The 26,562-nt window shown below is 38.0% G+C and overlaps 1 long non-coding RNA gene across 1 annotated transcript; it reads right to left on the bottom strand.

Moving 5' to 3' along the window:
* Positions 1–4,170: 4,170 nt before the first annotated feature.
* Positions 4,171–26,316, bottom strand: LOC116536708. The gene is made up of 2 exons (XR_004262767.1): positions 26,265–26,316; positions 4,171–4,265 (listed from the first exon to the last, which is right to left on the bottom strand). It is a non-coding gene; the product is annotated as an uncharacterized LOC116536708 (long non-coding RNA).
* Positions 26,317–26,562: the final 246 nt, after the last annotated feature.

Genomic DNA, 26,562 nt, shown 5'->3' with positions numbered 1-26,562 from the left:
GAGATGAAGGGTGGGTCTGCCTTCCTCAGCCCACTGACTCAGATGTTAATCTCCTTTGGCAACACCCTCACAGACATGCCCAGGACCAATACTTTGCATCCTTCAATCCAATCAAGTTGATACTCATCACAGGGACTCAATAGCAGATGGAGAAGATACAGGAAATACTCAGTAAACATAAACAAAAATGATCAAATATGAATGACAAAGAGAAAATAGATTAGAAAAAAGATAAAAAGAGACTCAGGAACCTAGGAAACAATAACATCTATGCCATTGGACACCCATGAGGAGAAGGGAAAGAAATTAAGGCTGAAAAATATTTTTTAAAATAATAGCTGAAAATTTCCCAAATCAGAGAAAGACATAAACATATAGATTCAATAAGATGAGTGACAGTTTAACGTATTAAATAGAAATGCTTCAAGGAAAACAGGTCCAGGGAAAATTCAGCATAGAAGATAAAAGACTTTCAGGTTTAATTTTTTTTTTTTTCTAATTTAGAGACGGGGTTTCTCTACGTTGGTCAGGCTGGTCTCGAACTCCCGACCTCAGGTGATCCACCTGCCTCGGCCTCCCAAAGTGCTGGGATTGCAGGTGTAAGCCACCACACCCGGCCAAGACTTTCAGGTTTATAACATGGCAGAGTGAATCCTGGGACACAGTTAACTAGGTGATGCTTGTCAATGACTGCTATCAGGAATTTAAAACAAGAAAAGTCTGAGAAATTCTCAGTCTAGAAATGTTTAAGGAGATATGATGACTAATTATAATATAGTATCCTGAATTGAATCCTGGAACATTAGGTAAAAACTTTCAAAATCTGAAAAAAGATGGACTTTAGTTAATAGTAATGTACTCATTAGTTGTGATGAATGTATCACAGTACAATGTCAGGTGTTAACAGTAGAGGAAGCTAGATGCAAGGTGTACACATCCTCTTTGTACTATCTTTGCAACTCTTCTGTAAATCTAAACCTATTTTAAAATAAAAAGCTTATTTAAAAAATAAAGTGGGTGAATCTCAAACAATATAAAGCCAAAGAAATCCATGCCAAGATCCTCATAATCAAACTTCTGAAAACCAAGAACAAAGAAAGATTTTTTAAAGCAGTCAGAAGGAAACAATTCATCACCTATAATACAGCCACAACAATTTTACTGGATTTCTCTTCAGTAAAGGTCAGAGGAAAGTGACACACAGCATTTTCCAAGTGCTGAAACAGAAGAACAGTCAACCTGGACTTATTTTTTAATTGAGATAAAATTCACCATTCTAAGTCATTTAAAAGTTAGTAATTCAGTGGCTTTTACTACCATCACAACACTGTGCACTCTCCCCACTCTGTAATTCCACAATATTTTCATCACGCCATAATGAATCTCTGTACTCATTAAGAAGTCACATCCCATTCTTCCTCCTCTCCAGCCCTGGAAACCACAAATATGCTTTCTGTCTCTATTAATTTGTGTATTCTGGACATTTCATATAAATGGAATTATACAGTGTGTGGCCTTTTGTGTCTGGCTTCTTTCACTTAGTGTAATGTTTCTGAGGATCGTCCATGTAGCATGTATTGATACTTTACTCCTTTATCGCGTTAAAACTCACTTCTTTTATGGCTGAATAGCATTTCATTGCATGGATATGTCACATTTTGTTTATTCATTCATCAGTTGATACACACTTAAGTTGTTTCCATCTTTTGGCTATTGTGAATAGTGCTTCTATGAATATTCATGTACAGGTTTTTGCCTAGAATCTGTTTTCAATTATCTTGGGTATATACTTAGGAGTGAAATTGCTGGGATTTAGGCAACTCCCAGTAGACAGAAAGTGTTATCTCATTGTGGATCTTACACTTTGGTTTCTTACACTATAGATTATAATATATGGACTAACTTTTTTGTTTTTAAGAAGACAGGGTCTCACTCTGTTGCCCAGGTTTGAATGCAGTGGCAAGATCATAGCTCACTAAAACCTCAAACTCCTGGGCTGAAGCCATCCTCCTGCCTCAGCCTCCCAAGTAGCTATAGGACTACAGGTGCATGCTACCATGCCTGGTTGAGTTTTTAATTTTTTGTAGAGATGAGGTCTCACTATGTTGCCCAGGTTGAATGGTCTAAATTTTTGAGAAACAAAAGTAATGTGCATTGTAGGGTGTGCTTTTTTGTGTATGAGCATACATAAATCTGTCACTGTGTGTTCATGTGTGTGCCTATACATAACTACATGTGTGTGCATGGGTGTGGATGAATGTATGTTCAAGTGAATGTATGTGGATGCGTACATGTACACATGCCTGTGTGTGCCGGTGAGATTCTGTCTGTGCCTGTGTATGTTGTGTCTGTGTTGTGTTTTGTTTCCCTGAGGGTATCACTTTATATTGGCAGTTCTACATTGAGTTGGAAAATTGCTGCAAGACTGACTGAAGGATAGCATTATCTTTTTTTTTAATATATATTTTTTATTGTACTTTAGGTTCTGGGGTACATGTGCAGATCATAGCATGATCTTTTTAAAAAATTCTGTACTAGATTTAAATTCAACAGACTTTAAATGTAATTATATTTTCAGCTACATGTGTATTAGCATAAGCCATAGAATTTTCTTCAAGTGGCTCCCTCATTTACAAGACTGAATAAGGGGACTTACCTGAATACCTTTCAACTGGTATAGCTCCAAATGTCTTATAGATTGTCCTGTTAAAATATTAGAGATATTAGAGTGAAATCTATGAAGTTTTTCCTGACAATTATAATTCATGCTGCCTTAACACATAGGACTACCTGTGAAAAAGAATGCCTCTGCAATTATTCATTTGTTTCAAGATCAAAATAACTGGTTAAAAAAAAAAAAGAATGCAACATCTTTTAACCTTTTTATTTTTAAAGCAAAGACCTAGGTTTCCAAGGCCACTCTAACTTCAGTATCTAAAAATGTTCAATCTATTTCTGTGATGCATGAGGCACTTACAGAAGGGACATCTGTTACCCTTTGTTTATTTTTGTTATTTACATTCAGTAAGATAATCTCTTTTTTAGTGTATAGTTCTTTGAGTTATGACAAATGCATAGAGTTGTGTAAATATCATCTCAATCAAAATACAGAGCAGTCTGCTCAACCCGGAAGATTACCTCATCCTACCTCTTTATAGACACCCTAGGTAACCAGTTATGTGTTTTCTTTCCTTTTGGTTTTATCTTTTCCATAATGTCATAGAATGAAATTGTAACATAGGTAACCTTTCGAATTGACTTCTTTCACTTAGAAAAATGCGTTTGAGATTCACCCAGCTTGTTGCATGCATCTATAGTTAGCTTGTTTTTATGGCCAAGATTTCAGTTTATGGGCATACCACAGTTTGCTTATCCATTCACCTATTTAAGGACATTTGGGCTGTTTCTAGTTTGAGGTTATGATGAATAACTGCTATATACATCCATGTACAGACTTTTTGTGGGAACATGTTCTTTTTGTGGGAACACGTTTTCATTTCTCTAAATACTTAGAAGTGGGATTACTGTGTCATATGGTAAGTGTATTTTTAAAAATTAATAGATTTTATGTTTTAGAGTTTTTTAGGTTTACAGAAATATTGAGCATAAAGTACAGAGTTCCCGTATATCCCAACGCCTCTCTTTCCCCCCTCAAATTTTACCCTATTATTAATATCTTGCAAAGATGTGGTACATTTGTTACAATCGAAGAATCGATATTGATATATTATTAATATATATATTAATATATTAATACTAAAGTCCACAGTTTAAGGTTCACTCCTAGTGTTGTACGGTTTTATGGGTTTTAGCAAATGCATGGTGTCATGTATCCACCATCACAATATCACACATAATAGTTATACTGATCTTAATAGTGCCTGTGCTCCACTTGCTCATCCATTCCCCAACCCTGACCTCTGGCAGCCACTGATATTTTTTACTATCCCTATAGTTTTGCCTTTTCCTTAATGTCATATAGTTAGGCCCATATACTATGTAGCTTTTCCAGACTGACTTTTTTCACTTAGTAATATGCATGTAAGATTCCTTTGTGTCTTTAGTGGCTTGACAGTTCATTTCTTTCTGTCATCGAATCATATTCCACTATACAGATAAGCTACAGTTTGTTTCTGCATTCACTTATTGAAAGGCATATTGGCTGCTTCTAATTTTTTTTAATTACAGTTTAAGTTCTGGGATACCTGTACAGAATGAGCAGGTTTGTTATAGAGGTATACATGTGCCATGGTGGTTTGCTGCACCTATCGACCTGTCATCTACATCAGGTATTTCTCCTAATGTTATCCCTCCCCAGCCCTCCATCCCCCAACAGACTCTGGCGTGTGATGTTCTTCTCCCTGTGTCCATGTGTTCTCATTGTTCAACTCCTACTTATGAGTGAGAACATGCAGTGTCTGGTTTTCTGTTCTTGTGTTAGTTTGCTGAGAATGATGGTTTCCAGCTTCATCTACGTCCCTGCAAAGGACATGAACTCATCCTTTTTTATGGCTGCATAGTATTCCATGGTGTATATGTGCTACGTTTTCTTTATCCAGTCTATCATTGATGGGCATTTGGGTTGGTTCCAAGTCTTTGTTATTATAAACAGTGCTTCAATAAACATATGTGTGCATGTGTTTTTATAGAAGAATGATTTATAATCCTTTGGGTATACACCCAGTGATGGGATCACTGGGTCAAATGCTATTTCTGGCTCTAGATCCTTGAGGAATTGCCACACTGTCTTCCACAATGGTTGAACTAATTTACACTCACACCCACAGTGTAAAAACGTTCCTATTTCTCCACATCTTCTCCAGTGTCTGCTGTTTCCTGACTTTTTAACGATCACCATTTTAATTGGCATGAGATGGTGTCTCATTGTGGTTTTGATTTGCATTTCTCTACTGACCAGTCATGATGAGCTTTTTTTCATCTCTTTGTTGGCTGCATAAATGTCTTCTTTGGAGAAGTGTCTGTTCATATCCTCACCCACTTTTTGATGGGGTTGTTCTTTTCTTGTAAATTTGTTGAAGTTCTTTGTAGATTCTAGATATTAGCCCTTTGTCAGATGGATAGATTGCAAAAATTTTCTTCCATTCTGTAGGTTGTTAGTTCACTCTGATGATAGTTTCTTTTGCTGTGCAGAAGCTCTTTAGTTTTAGAAGGTCCCTCTGCTGCAGGTCTGCTAAAGTTTGCTGGAGGTCCACTCCAGACCCTATTTGCCTGGGTGTCAGGAGCGGAGCTGCAGAACAGCAAAGATTGCTGCCTACTCCTTCCTCTGGAAGCTTCATCCTAGAGGGGCACCCACCAGATGCCAGCTGGAGCTCTCCTGAATGAGATGTCTGTCAACCCCTGCTCAGAGGTGTCTCCCAGTCAGGAGGCATGGGGGTCAGGGACCCACGTGAGGAGCTCTAACATGTGCTAGGAGATCCACTGCTCTTTTCAGAGCTGGCAGGCAGAGATGTTTAAGTCTGCTGAAGCTGCACCCACAACCACAGCTTCCCCTAGGTGCTCTGTCCCAGGGAGATGGGAGTTTTATCTATAAATCCCTGACTCGGGCTGCTGCCTCTTTTTCAGAGATGCCCTGTCCAGAGAGGAGGAATCTAGAGAGGCTATCTGGCTACAGTGGCTTTGCAGAGCTGCAGTGGGCTCCACCCAGTTTGAACTTCCTGGCAGCTTTCTTTACACTGCGAGGGGAAAACTGCCTATTGAAGACTCAGTAATGGCAGACACCCCTCTCCCCACCACACTCAAGCATCCCAGGTCAATTTCAGACTGCTGTGCTGGCAGCAAGAATTTCAAGCTAGTAGATCTTGGCTTGCTGGGCTCTCTGGGGGGTGGGATCTGCTGAGCTAGACTACTTGGCTCCCTGGCTTCAGTCCCCCTTCCAGGGGAGTGAACAATTCTGTCTCACTGGCATTCCAGGTGCCACTGGAGTATGAAAAAAAACTCCTGCAGCTAGCTCCATATCTGCCCAAGTGGCTGCCCAGTTTTGTGCTTGAAACCCAAGGTCCTGGTGGTGTAGACTCTGGAAGGAATCTCCTGGTCTGCCGGTTGCAAAGACCATGAGAAAAGTGTAGTATCTGGGCCCAGTTGCACCATTCCTTACAGCACAGTCCCTCATGGCTTCCCTGGACTAGGGGAGGGAGTCCCCTGACCCCCTGCACTTCCTGGTGAGGCAACGCCCCACCCTGCTTCAGTTCGCCATCCATGGGCTGCACTCACTCTCTAACCAGTCCCAGTGAGATGAGCTGGGTACCTCAGTTGGAAATGCAGAAATCACTCACCTTCTGTGTTGATATCTCTGAGAGCTGCAGACCGGAGCTGTTCCTATTCAGCCTTCTTGCCAGCCACCGGTTGCTTCTAATTTTGATGACTATGAATAAAGATGCTGTAAACATTAATGTACAGGTTTTTATGTGGGCATTTGCTTTCAGCTCATTTGCGTAAATGGCTAGGAGCACAATTGTTGGTGAGACTATTTAGCTTTGTTATAAACTTCCAAACCATATTCCAAAGGGGCTGTTCAATTTTGCACACATAACAGTTTCACTGCTCTAAATATCCCCTGCACTCCACATACTCACCCCTTCCCCATCCCCCAAACCTGTAGCAACCACTCATCTTTTCCGTCTCCAGAGTTTTGCCATTTCCAGATGTTACACAGTTGGAATGACAGAGTATGTAGCCTTTTCAGATTGGCTTCTTTCACTTAGTAATGTGCATTTGAGGTTCCATGTCTTTTCATGCCTTGAGAGCTCATTTACTTTTAGTGCTAAATAAAATTTGCTTATCCACTTACCTACTGAAGAATATCTTGGTTGCTTCCAAGTTCTGGCAATTCTGAATACAGCTGCTATGAACATTCATGAACAGGTTTTTGTGTGGCCCACATTTTTAACTCATTTAGGTAACTACTTAGAAGCATGATTGTTGCATTGTTTGGTAAGGGTATGTTTAGTTTTGTAAGAAACTGTTACACTGTCTTCCAAAGTGGCTGCACCACTTTGCATGCCCACCAGCAACGAATGAGAGTTCCTGTTGCTCCACATCCTCACCAGCACTTGGTGTTGTCAGCGTTTGGGGTTTTCACTATTTCAATAGGCACATAGTGGTATGTCATTGCTGTCTTAATTTGGAATTTTCTAGTGACATATGATGTTGAGCACCTTTTTATGTGATTCCCTTGCCAGATGCATACCTTCTTTGGTGAGGTGTCTGCTATATACTGTATGATTTTAAATACATGACATTCTGGAAAAGGCAAAACTATATAAAGGCAGTAAAAAAATCAGTGGTTGCCAGGGTTTGGGGAAAGGGAGCAATAAATAGGCAAAATACAGAGGATATTTAGGACAATGAAAGTATTCTGTATATACAATGCTATGCTATGCTGTGCTATACCATACTATATGACACCTATACTATACTATATAATAATGGTGGATACATTTCATTATACATTTGTCAAAATATATGGCATATACAAAACCAAGAGTGAACCCTAATGCAAACTATGGGCTTTGGGTGGTAATGATGTATCAATGTAGGTTCATCAATTGTAACTGGCAGGGGATGTTGAGAGTTGGGGAGGCGTGCAAGTATAGAGGAGAGGAAGTGTATGGGAACTCTGTACTTTCTGCTCAATTTTGCTGTGAACTTAAAACTGCTCTAAAAAATAAAATCTATTTGTAAAGAAATTGTTCCTCCCCTTAATCCATTGATTCCTCCCCCTTATCCATTATGTTAACAAATTGAGGAAGGAAAAGTCACATAATGTTATGAATTGATAATCATATAAAGTATTTGACAAATTTAAATCACCGTAAGATACCATTATATGCCAATTAGAATGGCTAAATAAAAATATTTTTAATACAAAATGGTGATGAGCATGTGGGGCAAGTGAATCTTTGATACATTGCTGTTGGCATAGCACTCTGACAGTTTCTTATAAAACTAAACATACACTTATCATTTCACCCAGCAATTTCACTCTTGACCATTTATCAAGAAAAATGAAAACGTATGCTCACAAAAAATCTTGTACACGAATAGCAGATTTATTTGTAATAGACAAACACTGGAAACAACCCAGTTGTCGTTAAAAGAAATTCACGGTTAGACAAACAGTGGTACAGCCATATACGTCCTGGAATACTACTCATCAATAGAAAGGAACAAACTATTGATATATGCAACAAATTGAATGAATCTCCAAGGAACTATACTGAGTCAAAGAAACCAGACCCAAAGGCTACATACTGTGTGATTCTATTTGTATGTTATTCTGAAATAGAGAAACTTATAAAGATGGATAATTCATCAGTGGTTGCCAGGAGTTGGGGGTGTAGGGGGGAGGAGATGTGACTATAAAGGAGTTGCAGGAGGGAGTTGTTATAATTTGATATAACATTTTATTCCTAGTTCCACTCCTCCTCATCCATCACCTTCTCCTCCACCCTTCCTATGTGTTCCTTAAAGAATAGCTATTCATCCAGCCTTCTCTAGACTTTCACCCCACCTCCACCCCTGGTTTGATTCAAAGTATCAGTTCTTCCACGAGCTTATCTCTGGTTTGTGGCAGGTAGCAGCAGTGTGACATGCGTGTGTGATGCAAGTGGTGACCACTCGTTTCCATTCTATGTTGTGTTGACAATTATTTTGCAATTGTATCTTTGTTCCCTACTTTTGCATTAATATTAACTTTTGATTTGGGATCTAGCCTATTTTCTTCATTTGTTTTTAGTACTTGTTTTTATTATAGTGTGAACCGGGCCTACTCTTGGAAAAGGAGTTAATCTCGCTATGCAAATGGATTCCTTTCCTCCTCCACCGAAATAGCTTAATTTGATTCTGAGACCACTGGGTAAACAGACACGTGGAAAGGAGATTATTCGCTTGGATGTAAATCTGAAGTAAACTTGCAGTAATCACGGCTTCAAAGACTACAAGACAAGGAACAAGATTTTTAGTGGTATCATAGTGCTCTCTTTGATTTTGCTGATGCCAGATGACAACACACCTTTCTTAGAAAAATGACACTTATTTCCGTTCATATGATTTTCAAAAGGAATATATCCATAAAGACATGGGGATTGAATTAAATAAATAATTTTATTTATTCCATTATAAATGTGCAGCTATTTAGAAAATTTCTGAAATGTGTGTTTCCTTTTCTTGAAAAATCTGAGTGTTTCTCTCCAACTATATACTTTCAGTACAATTTTTATCACTTGACTAACCACAATAAATGGTTTAATACAGGCTCACTGGGCTTCGTTATATTTTCACTAAACCTTGAATTTAGCACTTAAATCATATAAAAGGAAAGGTGAGTACGACCCATCCTGACTATCCACAGCATGTCAGGTACCGTGGAGAAGGTCACATGTGGGCTAGCAGCTAATTCAAGGACTTTTTCTTTAAGGAGATAGACTAGTAAATAGGTGCATGATTTCTTGGTTGGAAAACACACATTTCTTACTTGTCTCCCAAGCTTGACTCCCAGGCCTGTTTGCCTCTCACTCCACCCTCACTTCTTCTAGTCAAAGTGTTACCAGTTGTATTCAGGGTAAGGAGAACTTAGTCTCGACCTATATACAACTTGAGGTGGTAAAAATATATCTAAGTTAGATGATAAGAAAGAGGGGCAAATATTCAGAGAAAGAGGTACACTGTCAACAAATTCCAGTCAATCAATAAAATCTCACATCTGGTGAATGCACAGAGAATTTATGATAATGTTCTAAGGCACCTCTAAAATGGACTCAAGAAGGTGAAGAGGATCCCCAAAGAATATGCTGAAGGAGTAATCAGGCCTAAGGCAGAAACTATAGACAATTTTTACTGTCGAGTTATCTTCTAACATGAAATGTAAAATGGGATGGATGCAGTGGCTCATGTTTGTAATCCCAACACATTGGGAGGCTGAGGCAGGAGGATGACTTGAGCCCAGGAGTTCAAGACCAGCCTGGGCAACAGAGTGAGACCCCATCTCTACAAAAAATAAAAAATAAAATATAAATGGCCCAATGTGGAGGCATATACCTGAATCTTAGCTATTTGGGAGGCTGAGGTAGGAGGATTGCTTGAGCCCAAGATTTCAAGGCTGCAATGAGCTGAGGTCATACCACTGCACTCCAGCCTGGGTGACAGAGTGAGACCCTGTCTCTTAAAAATATATATATGTTAAAATGATCACAGTGTTCCTATATGGAGTCAGACGTTGCCCTCATTATTAATGAGAATCAGTATGGGAAGCAAACAAATATCATGTTGGAATTTTAACTCCAAAATCTTGCCAGAGAACCTGTAGGCTTTGACATTACAGAGGTAGGTAGAGATCTTGGGGAAGAATAGAGGCCCATATATTCACTCACATTTCGCATATGAAGAAAAGGCACAGAGTCATTGACAAAGGTTCAAGTAAAGACTTGTAATACATTTTCTTTTTTTAAAAGTTATAACGGGAGATTCTCATAGGACCCAAGGGAGTGGTAATCTTTTCCAGTGGGCATAAGGCAAAGGAAATATTTTCTTAGGAGGGGAAAGAGAATCTGTAAACCCCATTCTTTTTTCTTTTCCCCACAATCTATGATACCAATGTCTACAAATTTTGAAACTGGAAAGAGAGCCTCAAGTTCAATATAATTAAATCATTAAATGTCCCTGGCATCTGTGATCGCATGGTAACTGCTAAAAAGTGATGGCGTCCCAAACCTTTTTATAGATTATTTTTTTCTCATTATTTTCAGCTCAAACTCTACAAATATCACAAAAACCTGCAATTACAGTAGTGCCATAAAAATATAAAGTTGACAAAGTCTTCTGTTAGAACAGATGGGCCTCTAGAGTTCCAACCAATGCAGATTAAAAGCTATTATAAAGTATAAAATCAGGCCATTGTGAATTTCAGTCAGGCTTTTAACAAAAAAGCTCTGTTTCATGTGGTCTTGTTGATCTGTAGGGCCTGCAACTCTGCATTGCATGGAGATTAAACTTTATCTGGTCGATGCTTCAGTATTTACATGGTTTAGTACTGAAAGGAGGAAATATATGTAATGCTCAAATAGAGGATATCTCTTCGTAGGTTTCCAGGGTATATGATGTAGTAGATTGTTATCTTGTTTGGCAACCCTAAATCTGAATCCCCTTTCTAAGTCTGGTAGATCAACAAATTGTGAATTTTGGTGGGAGGCAGAGCTAGCTCTCTCTGCAGGAACCGAAAATTCCAGATACTTTTTAGGCTCCCTTGAAGTTTTGATACAGGCATGTGACCTGTTAAATCCAGGGTAAATGATGAAAAGAATTACAATCACACAGACCTCCAATTAACATTCCTTAGTGATTCCTTGCTTTGAAAATCCTTGCTGATCTAAACACATAGCAGTGATGCATAAGATATAAAAAGTAAAGATAAGAAAGATGTAGTTGAGATCAAATACAAGATACATATATTTGTGAACCAGAGATGGACTGAGGCTTGCTGAACTCAAAACCCAAGAATAGGCAATTGTAGCCAGAAATTTAGCTCCTGTATGGCCGTGGAGACTAGAGTGATTTACACAAGACACGGAAAACAGAGGCAGATTTCCAGTGTAAAGCCATGGTTAAAGGAAACCAGATCCCAACTCATCCCCTCTGAAAGGAACCTAAAGAAATTACCCCAAATGTATGTTGGCTGGGAGAACTAGAGTGAAGAACCTAGAACTAGAATGAAGCTGCAGTTCCAGGAAGGTAAATGAACACACAATGTTAAAACCTGGGGTTGAACTAAGCCGCCTGCTGGCTTTTACTGGATCTGTCATGTCCTCAAGATCACTATGAGACAAAGCCTCCCAAAAGTTATTATTAGACCTAGCTTTGAATGGAAAACACAGAGGAACAAGAATAAGCAACTACAAAACTGCCCAAAAAAAGGGGAGAGCACAGATGGGAGTAAAAGAAAGAAAGAAAACTGAGGTTACAAACAAAAATTCCAAAATGCAAGAATAAATATAAGACTATGAAAAAATCAATAAAGCAAACAATTGAAACAGAAATTCGCTGCACAAAAAATTATTTTTATGTAATAGTCTGATTAAGAATTTTGAAAATAAGTATATTGAAAATGTTCAAAGACATAAATGAAAGCATAACTTTGACTAAAAGAGTAAAGAAATAAAAACAGAGAGATATTTTCAAAGAACTGGTATATCTGACAAAAATTAGCTGGCACAGTAGCAGGCACCTGTAGTCCCAGCTACTCAGCAGGCTGAGATTGGAGGATTGTTTGAGCCCAGGAGGTGGAGGTTGCAGTGAGCCATAATCACACCACTGCACTTCAGCCTAAGTGACAGAGTGAGACTCTGTCTCAAAAAAATGGTATATTTGAAAACAAACCCTTTAGAATGTTGGAAATTGGATCTCTTGTCAGAAAAATTAAAATTTAATAAACACTAAACCAATAGAGCAAATTAGTGAATTATGAAATAGTCCTGAGGAATGAAGGATGGAAGAGGGAAATAAAAATAGAGAGAAATATCAAAGAGAAGACTGAGATGCTTCCACATTCGTAGAAAAGGATTTTAAGGGGGTGACAACAGAGGAAATGGCAAGATACAATAATTTGAAGATACAATAAGTGAGAATTTTCTTTTAATTAAGCCTAATTTGCTGGGCCTGGTGGCTCATGCCTATAATTCCAGCTACTTGGGAAGCTAAGGCAGGAGTATCTCTTGAGGCCAGGAGTTTGAGAACAGCCTGGGGAATATAGTGAGACCCCCATCTCTAAAATAAATAAATAAATAAATAAATAAATAAGCTGGGTGTGATGGTGCATGCTTATAGTTTCAGCTACTCAGGAGCTTGAGGCAGAATTGCTCGAGGCCAGGAGTTTGAGGCCCATGGGGCTGTGATTGCACCATAGTACTCCGGCCTGGGTAACAAAATGACATCTTGTCTCTTAAAAAATTAATAAAATAAGATTGCTTTGGCTATTAGGGTTCTTTTTGGTTCCATATGAATGATAGAATAGTTTTTTTCTAAAATAATGTTGGTAGTTTGGTAGGAATAGTGTTGAACCCGTAAGTTGCTTTGGGTAGTATGGCCATTTTAATGATATTGATTCTACCATTCCATGAGCGTGAAATATTTTTCCATTTGTTTGTCATGTGATTTCTTTCAGCAGTGTTTTGTAGTTCTTCTCACAGAGCTCTTTCACCTCCTTGGTTTAATGTATTTCTATGGTATTTTTTGTGTGTGTGGCTGTTTTAGGCAGGATTGTGTTCTTGATTTGGCTCTCAGCATGAACGTTATTGGTGTATAGAGATGCTACTAATTTTGGTAAATTGATTTTGTATCCTGAAACTTTATTGAAGTCGCTTATCAGTTCTAGGAACTTTTTGGTGGTATCTTTAGGGTTTTCTAGGTATAGAGTCATATCACCAGTGAAGAGAGAGATCTTGACTTCTTCTTTTCCTGTTCATATGCCTTTCATTTCTTTCTCTTGCCTGATTGCCCTGGCAAGAACTTCTAGAACTATGTTGAATAGGTGTGGTGTGAATGGGCATTCTTGCTAAGCAGTCAACAAACATATGAAAAAATGCTTCATATCATTAATTATCAGAGGAATGTAAATCAAAATCACAATGAGATGCCATCTCATACAAGTTAGAATGGATATAATTTACAAGGCAGAAAACAACATGCTGGTGAGACTGCAGAGAAAAGGGAACACTTACATACTATTGATGGCAATGTAAATCAGTTCAGCCACTGTGGAAAGCAATTTGGAGAGTCCTCAAACAACTAAAAATAGGACTACCATTCGACATTCAACCCAACAACTGCATTATTGGATATATACCCAACGGAAAATAAATCATTGTACCAAAAAGACACATGCACTTCTATGTTCATTGTAGCATTACTCACAATAGCAAAGACATGGCATCAATCTAGGTCATCAATGGTGGACCAGATAAAGAAAATGTTGTACATATACACCATGGAATACTATACAGCCATGAAAAGAACAAAATCATGTTTTTTGCAGCAATATGAATGCAACTGGAAGCCAGTGTCCTAAGCTAATCAACACAGAAAGGGAACCAAATACTGCATACTCACACTTGTAAGTACGAGCTAAACATTGGGTACACATGGACATAAGAATGAGAGCAATAGACATGGGAGACTACTGGAGTGGGGGTGGGGAGCAAGGGTTGAAAAGCTGCCTATTGGGTACTATGCTTACTACCTGGGAGATGGGATCATTTGTACCCCAAACCTCAGCATCATGCAATATACTCATACAACAAACCTGCATATGTACCTCTGGAATCTAAATAAAAGTTGAAATTTTAAAAAATAATAATAATTAAATTAAAAGGAGCAAAAGCTTGAACATGCAGAATAAAAAGGACTCTTACCACCTAACATAATAAATTAAAACAAATACATAGCTAGGCATTTCACAGTAAAGTTGTAGAATTTCAGAGATGAAGAGATTATAGTAATTGTTACAAAAGATATTATAGACATATTAATAACAATTTAAGAGAAGACTTGTCACCAGTAGCACTTAATGACAAAGAGAAAGGAGTAACATTTTCAGAGGGAATAAAAATCTCAATTTATCACTTTTACACAGCTCAACATCAGTAATGTTTGGTAGGAAAGGATAGAGAAATTTAAGAGAAAAAAAGACTAAGGGGTTCTTCATTTAAGCAAACACCAGTTAGGCGGTCGAACGGGAGATACAAGTTTTTTGCCACAGAAAAAAATAAAATAAAATACCTAGAAATAAACTTAACAAGAAATATTCAAAATAGATATGAGCGAAACTCTACAACATTTCAAAAGACCAAAATAGACTTAGCATATTCTTGCATTAAAGAATCAACATAACAAGGTATCAGATCTCCTTAAGTTTATTTATAAACCTTAACAGGTACTTTTCTGGAGCTTAACAAGTTGATTATAAGCTCATTTAGAATCACAAATAAGTAAAAATAACCAAGAAACCCTGAAAATGAAAAGTAGTGGTGAAGGGTCTAACAATGCCAGACATTAAAACATACTACATGTCTTTGAAAATTACAACATTTTGATACTGGTTCATAGACACACCGATGAGAAAGAGGAGAAAATCCAGGCCGGGCACAGTGGCTCATGCCTCTAATGCCAGCACTTTGGGAGCCCAAGACGGGCGGATCACCTGAGGTCAGGAGTTTGAGACCAGTCTGGCCAGCATGGCGAAGCCCTGTTTTTATTAAAAATACCAAAATTAGCCAGGCATGGTAGTGGGTGCTTGTAGTCCCAGCTACTCAGGAGGCTGAGGCAGGAGAATTGCTTGAACCTAAGAGGCGGAGGTTGCAGTGAGCTGAAATCACGCCATTGCACTCCAGCCTGGGAGACAGAATAAGACTCTGTCTCAAAACAAAAACAAAAACAAAATGAATAGAAAATAGACCCTATTTTATGCGAAAGTTAATTATACACTAAAAGTAGCACTTCAAGTCAGTAGGGGGAGATGAACTTTTATTTAGTTGGTATGGGAAAACTATATAAGCTCATTGAAAAAGATAAAACTCCTCACACCATATACTAGATAAATTTTAAATGGATCAGAGATTCAAATACAGAAAATAAGCATATAAGTACCAGAGGAAAACATGGGTGAATTCTTCTACAAGCTGAGAGTTGGGAAAACGTTCCTTACTATGTTTTAAAATCGAGAAGTAATAAGGGAAAAAAGACAGATATATTTGATTACCTTTAAAAAATGAATGAAGTAAAAAGAGAAATAATAAACTGGGAAAGAATATAGGACTTCTTAAAATAGGCAGGAAAAAGACCATCAGTCCTAGAGAAAACTTGGATAGAGATATGAACAGACAGTTCACAGAAAAAAATGCAAATGGACCTTAACCTTATGATGGTTAGCTCAAGATGAATGAAATGCAAACCGTGCAGAAAGACCATTTCACACTTACCAGATTGGCTGAGGCTACGAGGCAACATTGCTGGTGGGAGCAGAAAATGCAAAGTCCCTATAAAAGGAAATTTGGCAAAATTCTGCAAAATTACATACTAAATTATCCTATGATCCAGGAATCTCACTTCTAAGTATCTAATTCAAAGATACATTGCAAAAATGCAAAGAGAGAGATATATATGTGTGTATAAATATATACACATAGTCATTCATTGAAACATTATTTATAATGATAGGAAAGCAGGAAACAGATCTAAATGTCTATCAGTAGGGAACTGGTGAAATAAATTGTGGTATTAAAAAGTGAAGTGCTATGCAGGTATGAAAACAGATAAAAAAATATCTCTGTGTAATACTACAAAGTAATCTTAGGGTATGTTGTTTAGGGAAGAAAATCAAAAAGGAGAAAACAGTACTGATGCCATTTTTAACTAGGAAAGGGGAAATATAAATTATAAATGCATGTATAATTATGCCCATATGTCATTGTAAATGAAATTATAAACCATAACATTAAATAATGGTTACTTATGGGGAGAGGAAGTAGCATCAAAGAGACAGAAATAGAAGCTAGATTTCAATGAATATACCTCATTTTGTGTATTTGACTTTGAAACTATGTAAATATTTCGTGCATTTATAAGGAAAAATTAAACTTATGTAAAGCAACTCCTAAAATTGAAATTAAGACATAAATGAACTTATGTGTATACAGTTGGTGTCATAGCCACATAGAGAAAACTTATATCCATTGACTTTAAAACACAGAAATTTGACTATACATCCTTAATGGGGACGAAACCTACAGACAAAACAACAACAACAAAAAGCAGTCCTGAGAAACAGATGTAAAACTAAGTAATTACATTGTCAGTGGTAGTGTTGATAACATTATTCTGTGACTGTTGTGTGTTTATTGTTGAATAAAGCAAATGAGTAATTTTTTGGTGTCGTAAGGATTTTTGACTTGGGAGAAAGAAAATAAAGATGCAAATTCAATGAGGTTAGGTAAAATCGGTGACTCTTATTTAGAATTGGAAGTATCAGTATGAACTCATGATGCATTTTCTTTTAAAAAGACCTATTTGGGAGGCTGAGGCAGGCAGATTACAGCATCAGGAGATCAAGACCATCCTTGCCAACATGGTGAAACCCCGTCTATATCAAAAATGCAAAAATTAGCTGAGTGAGGTGGTGGTGCCTGTAATTCCAGCTACTTGGGAGGCTGAGGCAGGAGAATTGCTTGAACCTGGGAGGTGGAGATTGCAGTGAGTTGAGATTGTGCCACTGCACTCCAGGCTGGTGACAAAGCAAGACTCCATCTCAAAACACAACAAAAATGAAAACAAACAAACAAACAAAAGACATATTGGTTAGCTTTGTTCACTAAAAAGATCTAGAAACAAAAATGAACCAGAAGTAATAAACACTCCTAGAGCCCACATCGTGGTCTCTAATTTCCCATTAGAAGGAACAGAGTTCCTGGACATCAAATGTATTAGATGAGCTTAAATATCAGGTGATATAATAAAAGCAAGATGTTTTATCAATGGGTAATAGAATCGTGTCTTTAGAAGTCAGAAATCTGTATGAATAGGTTCCAACTGATCAAAGGTAGGTCTGTCTGAACAACATGAAGGATAAAAACATGTAATGGATTTAAATCCGTGAGTTCATAAGGATATTTTTTAAAATACTCTTTGATCTTCTTGGAGGATGCGACAGAACCAATTTACTATTCAGAATTAACAAATAAGGGGGGTATGCCAATGCACTCCAGGAAAAAAAACACATAAATAAGGGGAGAAAAATCAACTATTAATTATGCCTTTCTTATATGAATTGTACCTCAGGGTAAACAAATAGTTGATAAGTACAAGTTTTTATCTATAGAAGAGTCTCAACTCATAAATGAAAAAGAAATAATAAAAATAAAAATCACCATTGTATAATACCTATCTAATTAATGGGTGTAGGTAATGGCCATTAGTGGCTATCAATGAGATAAAAAGAGAACCAAACATTATATATATGCTTTCTAATGGAAACACACTACATCACCTATAATAAATATGTGAGTAAATCTGTTTAATTGTTAATTTAAAATAATTATAACAACTTTTTGTATTTAAAATGGGCATAAAATTAAAACATTAAATGACATCAAGAGAAAGTACGTCCATTGGATAGTAAAACTAAGCTAAGGACCAAAGCTGGGATAAAGACATAGGTATTGAATAACGAAACTTTCTTTGAAAATACAGCCTCCAAATCAATAAATGGAAAATTTCATCTATCCAACAGAAGGCATAAGAAAAGGAACAAAGAATAATTGCACAACTAAGTTCAAATACATTAGTAATCAAAATAAATAACATATTACACTCTTTATGAAAAGAGTGGGCTATTTAAAAATTCAAATGTGTAACACACATATAAAAAAATAAAGCCACCAGAAATGTTGACAAAAAAGGAATGAAAAATGTCATGCAGGGTGGAACAAGATGGAACAATAGAAGTCCCCACCAATTTTCCCCGCTGCAAGGACGCCAATTTAATAGCTATCTAAACACAAGAAAACCTTTGTAAGAACCAAAAATCAGGCAGCACTCACAGTACCTTGTTTTAACTCCATATTGCTGAAAGAGGCACTGAAGAGGTAGAATAAACACTTTTGAATTGCTGATGCCACCCCTCTCCCATCCCCCGGCGGTGAAGGCTGGGGACAGAAAGACTTTCTGTGCCATGGGGGGAGGGAAAGGCAGCAATCCTTGGGCATTGAACTCTGAGCTGCCTTCGTTAAAGCAGAAAGCAAAATGAGACCAAACTCAACTGACGCCCAACCACCAAGGATGCATTTAAACCTACCCTAGCCGAAGGGGAATAGGCAATCCCAGCAGTGGGAACTTGAGTTTCTGCAAGCCTTGCCACCGTGGCAAGCCTTGCTACCATGGGCTAAAATGGTCTGGGACTCCAAATAAACTACAAAACCAGTCCAGGCCACAAGGACTGCAGCACTAGGTGAGTCGTAGGGCTGAACTGGTCCCAGAGACAGTGAACTGGGTTGGGGGCGAGGGGGGAACCTCACCTATTGAATCACCATCTGGGGCAGCTAAGTGATTGCTGGTATCACTCCTTCCCTAAGCCAAGGGTGCACAGCTTGTGTCTCCAAAAGACATCCCGCCCTATCATGGTAGTATCAGCTCCTAAGGAAGCCTCAGGGAGGCCTCCTCCTTCTACAGTCATAGCCGAAGGGAAAGTGGAAGCAGGCAAAAAAAAAAAAAAAAAAAAGATCCCTTCCTTTTACTTGAGGAAAGGACAGGGGAGAGTGGGGAGGACTTTGTCTTGCTTCTTGGATACCACCTTAGACACAGCAGGATAGGGCATTGATCAGAGTCATGAGGCCCCCATTACAGGCCCTACCACCTGGACATTTCTAGATACACCCTGTGCCAGAAGTGAACCCACTGCTTTGAAAGGAAGGACCCAGTCCTAACAGGATTTAATCACCTGCTAATAGAAGAGCCCTTGGACCCTGACCAGCAGTGATACCCAGGTACTATGGGTACTATGTTGAGGGCCTCCAGTGAGATGCTGAGACTTGCCAGCCTTAGGCAAGACTCAGCACATTTCCAGTTGTGGTGACTATGGGGTGAGACTCCTTCTGCTTGAGAAGGGAGCTTTGTCTTGCACCTAAGGTACCAGTTTGGTAACAGATGGGTAGAATACCAAGCAGGTTCTTGGGGTCCCTGATTCCAGGACGTGGCTCTTGGATGGCATTTCTGGTCCTGCTCAGGCCAAAGGGAGCCCACTTCTCTGAAAGGTGAGTCCCAGGTCAGGCAGCATCCACCATAAGCTGACTAAAGAGCTCTTGGACCTTGAGGGAACATGAGAGGTAATCTGGAAAAACTCCCTATGGGCCTGAGGTGGCAGTGGCCACAGGCTGAGTTTCCTTTGCCTTTGGAAAGGGGAGGGAGGAGTGGGAAGGGCTGAATCTTGTGATTGGAGTTTCAGCTCAGCAGCAGTACACTAGAAGATCAGGTGGACTTCCAAGGTTTTTGACTCTAGTCCCTGGCTCCCAGATGGCAATGCTGGGCCCTCCTGAGGCGTTGAGGGAGCTTGCTTTCCTGAAGGGAAGGACATAGGCCTGGCTGGATTTGCCACCTGCTGATTTAGAACACCAGGACCTTGAGCAAACATAGGCAGTAGCCGGACAGTGGTTACAGCACGCCTTGGGTGAGGCCCAGTGCTGTGCTGGCTTCAGGTCTGACCCCAAGCAGTACTGGGGTAGTAGCCATAGGGGTGCTTGTACCAATCCACTCCCAGCTTCAGGTGACTCAGAGCAGAGAGAGAAACTCCGTTTATTTGGGAGAAAGTAAGGGCAAATAACAAGACTTTCTGTCTGGTAATCCATAGATTCTTGCAGATCTTGTGCAAGACTGTAAAGGTGGCACTTCTATGAGTCTGATGAACCACAGCACTACTGAACTTGGGGTGCCCCCTAAAGCAAATGTAACTTAGATCACAACACCCAAATCCTTTCAAATATCCAGAAAGCCTTCCCAAGAATGACAGGTACAAACAGGCCCAGACTGTGAAGACTAAAATCAATACTCAACTCTTCAATACCCAGACATAGATGAACATCTACAAGTATCAAGATGATCCAGGAAAACATAACCTTATGAAATGAACAAAATAAAACATCAGGAACCAATCCTAGAGAAAGCGCGATATGTGACTGTTCAGACAGAGAATACAAAATACCTGTTTTTGAAACACTAAAAGAAATTCAAGAAAATGCAGAGAAGTAATTCAGAACTATCAAATATATTTAACAAAGAAATTGAAATAATTTAAAAGAACCAAGCAGATATTCTGGAGTTGAAAAATGCAACTGGCATACTGAAAAATGCATCAGAATCTTAAATAAATTTATAAGAAAAGAACAAATGACACAATTAAAAAGTGGGCAAAGGACATGAACAGACTCTTTTCAAAGAAGACATATATATATCCAACATTCATATGAAAAATTGCTCAATATCACTGATCATTAGAGAAATGCAAATCTAAACAATGAGATATCATCTCATACCAGTCAGAATGATTATTATTAAAAAGTCAAAAATAACAGATGCTGGCAAGCTTATGGAGTAAAAAGAACACTTATACACTGTTGGTGGAGTGTAAATAAGTTCAACCATTTCAGAAGACAGTGTGGCGATTCCTCAAAGACCTAAAGACAGAATTACCATTTGACTCAGCAATCCCATTACTGGGTATATATGGAAAGGAATATAAACCATTCTATTACAAAGACGTGTGCACATGAATATTCAATGCAGCACTATTCACAATAGCAAACACATGACATGGAATCCACCTAAATGCCCATGAATGATAGACTGGATAAAAAAAAATGTGGTACATAAACACCATGGAATACTATGCAGCCATAAAAAAGTATGAGATTATATCTTTGCAGGGACATGGATGGAACTGGAGGCCATTATCCTTAGCAAACCAATGCAGGAACAGGAAACCAAATACCACATGTTCTCACGTATAAGTGGGAGATAAATGATGAGAACACATAGAGGAAAACAACATGCACTAGGGCCTATTGGAGGGTGGAGGATGGGAGGATGAAGAGTATCGGGAACAATAACTAATGGATACTAGACTTAATACCTGGGTTATGAATTAATCTGTACAACAAATCCTCATGACACAAGTTTACCTATGTAACAAACCTGGACATGTACCCCTGAACTAAAAATCAAAACTAAATTTTATTTTTTAAAAAGAGAGAGAGTAAAAAGATGTTTACCAGAGGCTGGAAAGGGTTGTGGGTTGTCGAGCAGGAAGTGGGGATAGTTAATGGGTACAGATACATTTAAAATGAATAAATAAGGCCTAATATTTGATAACACAACAGTGTCTATAGTTAATAATAATTTAATAATAATTTTATTATTAAGTTAATAATAATTTTCAAATGTACATTTGAAAATAACTAAAAGAGTATAATTGGATTGTAAAACAAAGGATAAATGCTTGCTGGGATGGATACCCCATCTTCCATGATGTGATTTTTATGTGTTACATACTTTATCAAGGCATCTCATATGCCCCATAAATATACACACCTGTTATGTATTCACAAAAATTAAAAATAAAAAAACCCATGCAAATACTAATAATAAAAAGTTGTCAGATTAAAATTGGAAGCCAAAAGCATTAACTGTAATAAAGACAGATAACTGGCAATCATATAATGAAATGAAAATTCTACCAGAAAGATATTTGTTTTCAACTTATATGTAACTGACAATGTTTGCCTCAAGGGATATACAACAAAAATCCACAATCATAATGGGAGATTTAAAAACATCTCTACTATAAATTGATAGATCAAGAAGATAAAAAATTATTGAGGGTGTAGAATCTGTGATATTACAAAATATGTATTTGGTCTTTGTCCCCATTTCCTTACATATAGCTACCAAAACCCTTGGGTTGTCTAAACTGATGAGAATCTTTTGTGTATTAATGAGATGACTGGTGGCCGGGGCCCCTAAATATCTTCAGGAAGGAGGATAGTCACTGGAAATACCAACATATTATTAGAGGGTTGTAATATTTAGCCCCACCTCCCAACCTTTGGGGAGAGAAGAGGAGCTGAAGATTGAGGTGATCACCAATGGCCAATGATTTATTCAATCATACTTACACAATGAAGCTGGTTCAGAGACCTTCTAGATATCTGAACACATGGAGGTCCCTGGAGTGTGGCATGCTCAGAAAGAGGGTGAAAACTCTGTTCCCCTTCCCACATGGTTGCCTGTGCATCTCTTCCATCTGGCTGTTTATCTGTATCCTTTTTAATATCCTTTATAATAAACTGGTAAACATAAGTAAAGTATTTCCCTGAGTTCTGTGCAACTCTCTAGCAAATTAATAGGATCCAAGGAGAGAGTCATGGGAACCCCAATTTACTGCTGATAGGTCAAAACTACAGATCACAACCTAGGGCTTGTGTCTATCATCTGAAGTGGGGAATAGTCTTGTGGGACTGAGCCCTCAACCTACGAAATCTGACCATAGTTTCAGAATTGAATTGGAGGACACACAGCTGGTGCCCCTTTGAGAATCTGGTGTCTGTGTGCTATGTGTTGAGTGTGAAAGACAAGAGCAGAAAGGAAAAACAGGATTTTTTCTTTTCCAAGAAGGAATTTTGTTCTTCAAAGGAACAACAAAATTAATTAGCATTTAATAAATATGACATATACATTATTTCCAAATATAGATGGAATATTTATAAAAACTAGTCACTTAATAGGACTTAAAGTTTTTGAAAGGTGTAAAAGATCTGGTATCATACTGACCATGTTCTTCCTTGATCACAATAAAATTGAATTAGAAATCAAGCACCAGAAAAAGGTGGTTAAAAACACAATGTTCGGGCCGGGCGCGGTGGCTCAAGCCTGTAATCCCAGCACTTTGGGAGGCCGAGGCGGGTGGATCATGAGGTCAAGAGATCGAGACCATCCTGGTCAACATGGTGAAACCCCGTCTCTACTAAAAAAAATACAAAAATTCAGCTGGGCATGGTGGCGTGTGCCTGTAATCCCAGCTACTCAGGAGGCTGAGGCAGGAGAATTGCCTGAACCCAGGAGGCGGAGGTTGCGGTGAGCCGAGATCGCGCCATTGCACTCCAGCCTGGGTAACAAGAGCGAAACTCCATCTCAAAAAAAAAAAACAAACAAACAAAAAAAAAACACAATGTTCGTAAACTTTAAAATGTTCTTGGAACTAACTCATGGTTAATAAGAAACAACGAAAATTGCAAAATAGAAATTTAGACCTGAATGACAATAAAAATACTACATTTCAAAACTTGCAATATGCAGCTACAGCAGTGTGTAGAGAGAAATGTATAGTCTAAAATGTACTTATTTTAAAATAAAAAAGGTTGAAAATAAAGACTTTTATTGAAAATTTAAAAGTTGTGTTCTCTTCCAGAAACTAGAAAAAGAATAACAGATGTCCAGTTAGTATGGAAGAAATAGAGACTTTATGGGGTTACAAAACTTGAAAAATATATCTTCCTTGAAACAGGAACAGGAAACTACAAAAAATCACAATCAGGAAATAAGAAGAACAAAGAAATAAAAACATGGAAATTTTTCAATAAAATGGAGTGTAATTTTGAAAAATATCTCCCAGAAAATAGTAAAAAAACAGATTTATGAAAATGGGAGATAAAAGATAAGCAACATGTTGAGGTCTCACATCTAAATAATAGGAATTCATAAGGAAAGACAAAGAGATACAGAGAACAAAGAAAATAGTGAAGAAGTCATGGATGAAATGACTTAAGAATGTTTCCCAGGCCGGGCGCGGTGGCTCACGCCTGTAATCCCAGCACTTTGGGAGGCCGAGGCGTGTGGATCACGAAGTCAAGAGATCGAGACCATCCTGGTCAACATGGTGAAACCCCGTCTCTACTAAAACTACAAAAAATCAGCTGGGCCTGGTGGCACGTGCCTGTAATCCCAGCTACTCAGGAGGCTGAGGCAGGAGAATTGCCTGAACCCAGGAGGCAGAGGTTGCGGTGAGCCGAGATCGCGCCATTTGCACTCCAGCCTGGGTAACAAGAGCGAAACTCCGTCTCAAAAAAAAAAAAAAAAGAACGTTTCCCATATCTGAAAGACCTGTTTCACAACTAAATGGATCAACCAATTGAAGGGCTCAAACCTAGGCATGTCTTCATAAAATTTTAGAGCACTGGAGATCCTGCAGCTTCCAAAGAGGAGAAAAGGAAAAGGTTTAACAGGAATGTGAAAGAGTCAGAATAGCGTTGGAGTTCTAACCAGCAACAATGAAAGCCAAAAACCAACAGAGCAGCATCATTCTTAGAAAATAATTACAACCAAGGATTTAATAACCAGCTAAACTATCAAAGAAGTGTGAGAGTAGCATAAAGACAATTTTTTCTAATGTGCAAGATCTCAACCATTTTTGCCTCCCAGAAAGTGAGGGAGTAAACTAAGAAAGAGAAAAACATGGGAATCAAGTAATGGGGGCTGATATAAGAAAGAGGGAAGGAAATTCCACCATCGCTGGTGATGTGAAATCTCAGAAAGACAACTGCAGCTCAGGGAGAGAGCAATCATTAGTTTCCAGAAGATATTTCTTCAAGAAGATGGAAAAAAAAATAGATTCCAATATTATATTAATCTATTATGAAGCTATTTACACAATGGAGCATAATTTTAGGGGGAAGCATTTGCAAACAAAACTAAAAGAAAACAAAAGATCATGCAGGAAAAAATATTCCAAGATAAATAGCATTTATGTAGTCCCAATAATGACTCAATTATGGTTAAATGATTATGATTTAAGCAAAGAAACCATATAACTGTTCTGGAAGGACAGGACACAGGGAATATAGGGCATAAGGGAATATAGTGGGGATTGAGTAATAGTGAGAGATAATTAAACCCAGATACCAATAATCTGTATTGGGAAATCAATGGATAATGTTTAAAACTTTACAAGCAAGAAGTAGCAATATAAGCCGTGTTTTTAAGACACGTGAATCATAAGAAATAGCTAAAAGAATGAACCTGGTTGGCTCTGGGGAGCAGGAATGGGGACGGTGTGGCAGGAGAGTGTTATTTGTTATGAAACGATCTATTCGCACAACTCTGTGACTTTTCCAAATATATGCATACACACATACACACACACACACAAACTTTTATAAAGACAAATACTAAATAAAAATAAAAGAACTAACATTGTAAATAAGTTGGGATAAAGGGGGCAAGAGCTGTAAAATAAAGTGGAAAACGACATAGGGTCAACAAAAATACAAACTGTTACAAAATCTATCAATTGAACATATGTCTAGTAATACTGAACAAAAAAGGAAATCACATGGAAAGCACACAAGTAAACAATGAGATATAACATTGCAAATAAGGAGTTTTCTAAAATTAAAAGATAAAGAGAATATAAGTAATACATTTAGAAATTCAGGTGAAATAATTTCTTTTTTAAATTGCACAATATTGAGTGGAACATATCAATTATTAAGTTGCATATGTCATGCTATTTTCTAATGTTTCTTAATGTACACTGCTTTTTTTTAACTATTATAATTTTTCTTTTCTTTTTTTTAATTTTATTTTAAGTTCTGGGATACATGTGCAGAACGTACAGGCTTGTTACATAGGTATACATGCACCATGGTGGTTTGCTGCACCTATCAACGCGTCATCTAGGTTTTAATCCCTGCATGCATTAGGTATTTGTCCTAATGCTGTCCCTCCCCTTGCCTCCCACCCCCTTACAGACCCCAGTGTATGATGTTCCCCTCCTTGTGTCCATTATGTGTATTAGCTGTTAGTTTTTGTAGATATTCTTTATCAAGTTGAGGAAGATCCTCTCCATTCCTAGTTTATTGACAGTGCCTAATCATGAATGGATGTTGGACTTTGTTAAATGCTTTTCTGCATCTATTTATGTGATCATGTGTTTTTCCTTCTTTAGTTTGTTGATTT

This window comes from Sapajus apella, unplaced genomic scaffold (assembly GCF_009761245.1).
Source record: "Sapajus apella isolate SASKATOON/1434 unplaced genomic scaffold, GSC_monkey_1.0 scaffold103, whole genome shotgun sequence".
Taxonomy (NCBI): Eukaryota; Metazoa; Chordata; class Mammalia; order Primates; family Cebidae; genus Sapajus; species Sapajus apella.
Note: the sequence above shows the minus strand (reverse complement) of the source record. Positions and strands in the feature narration are given on the sequence as shown.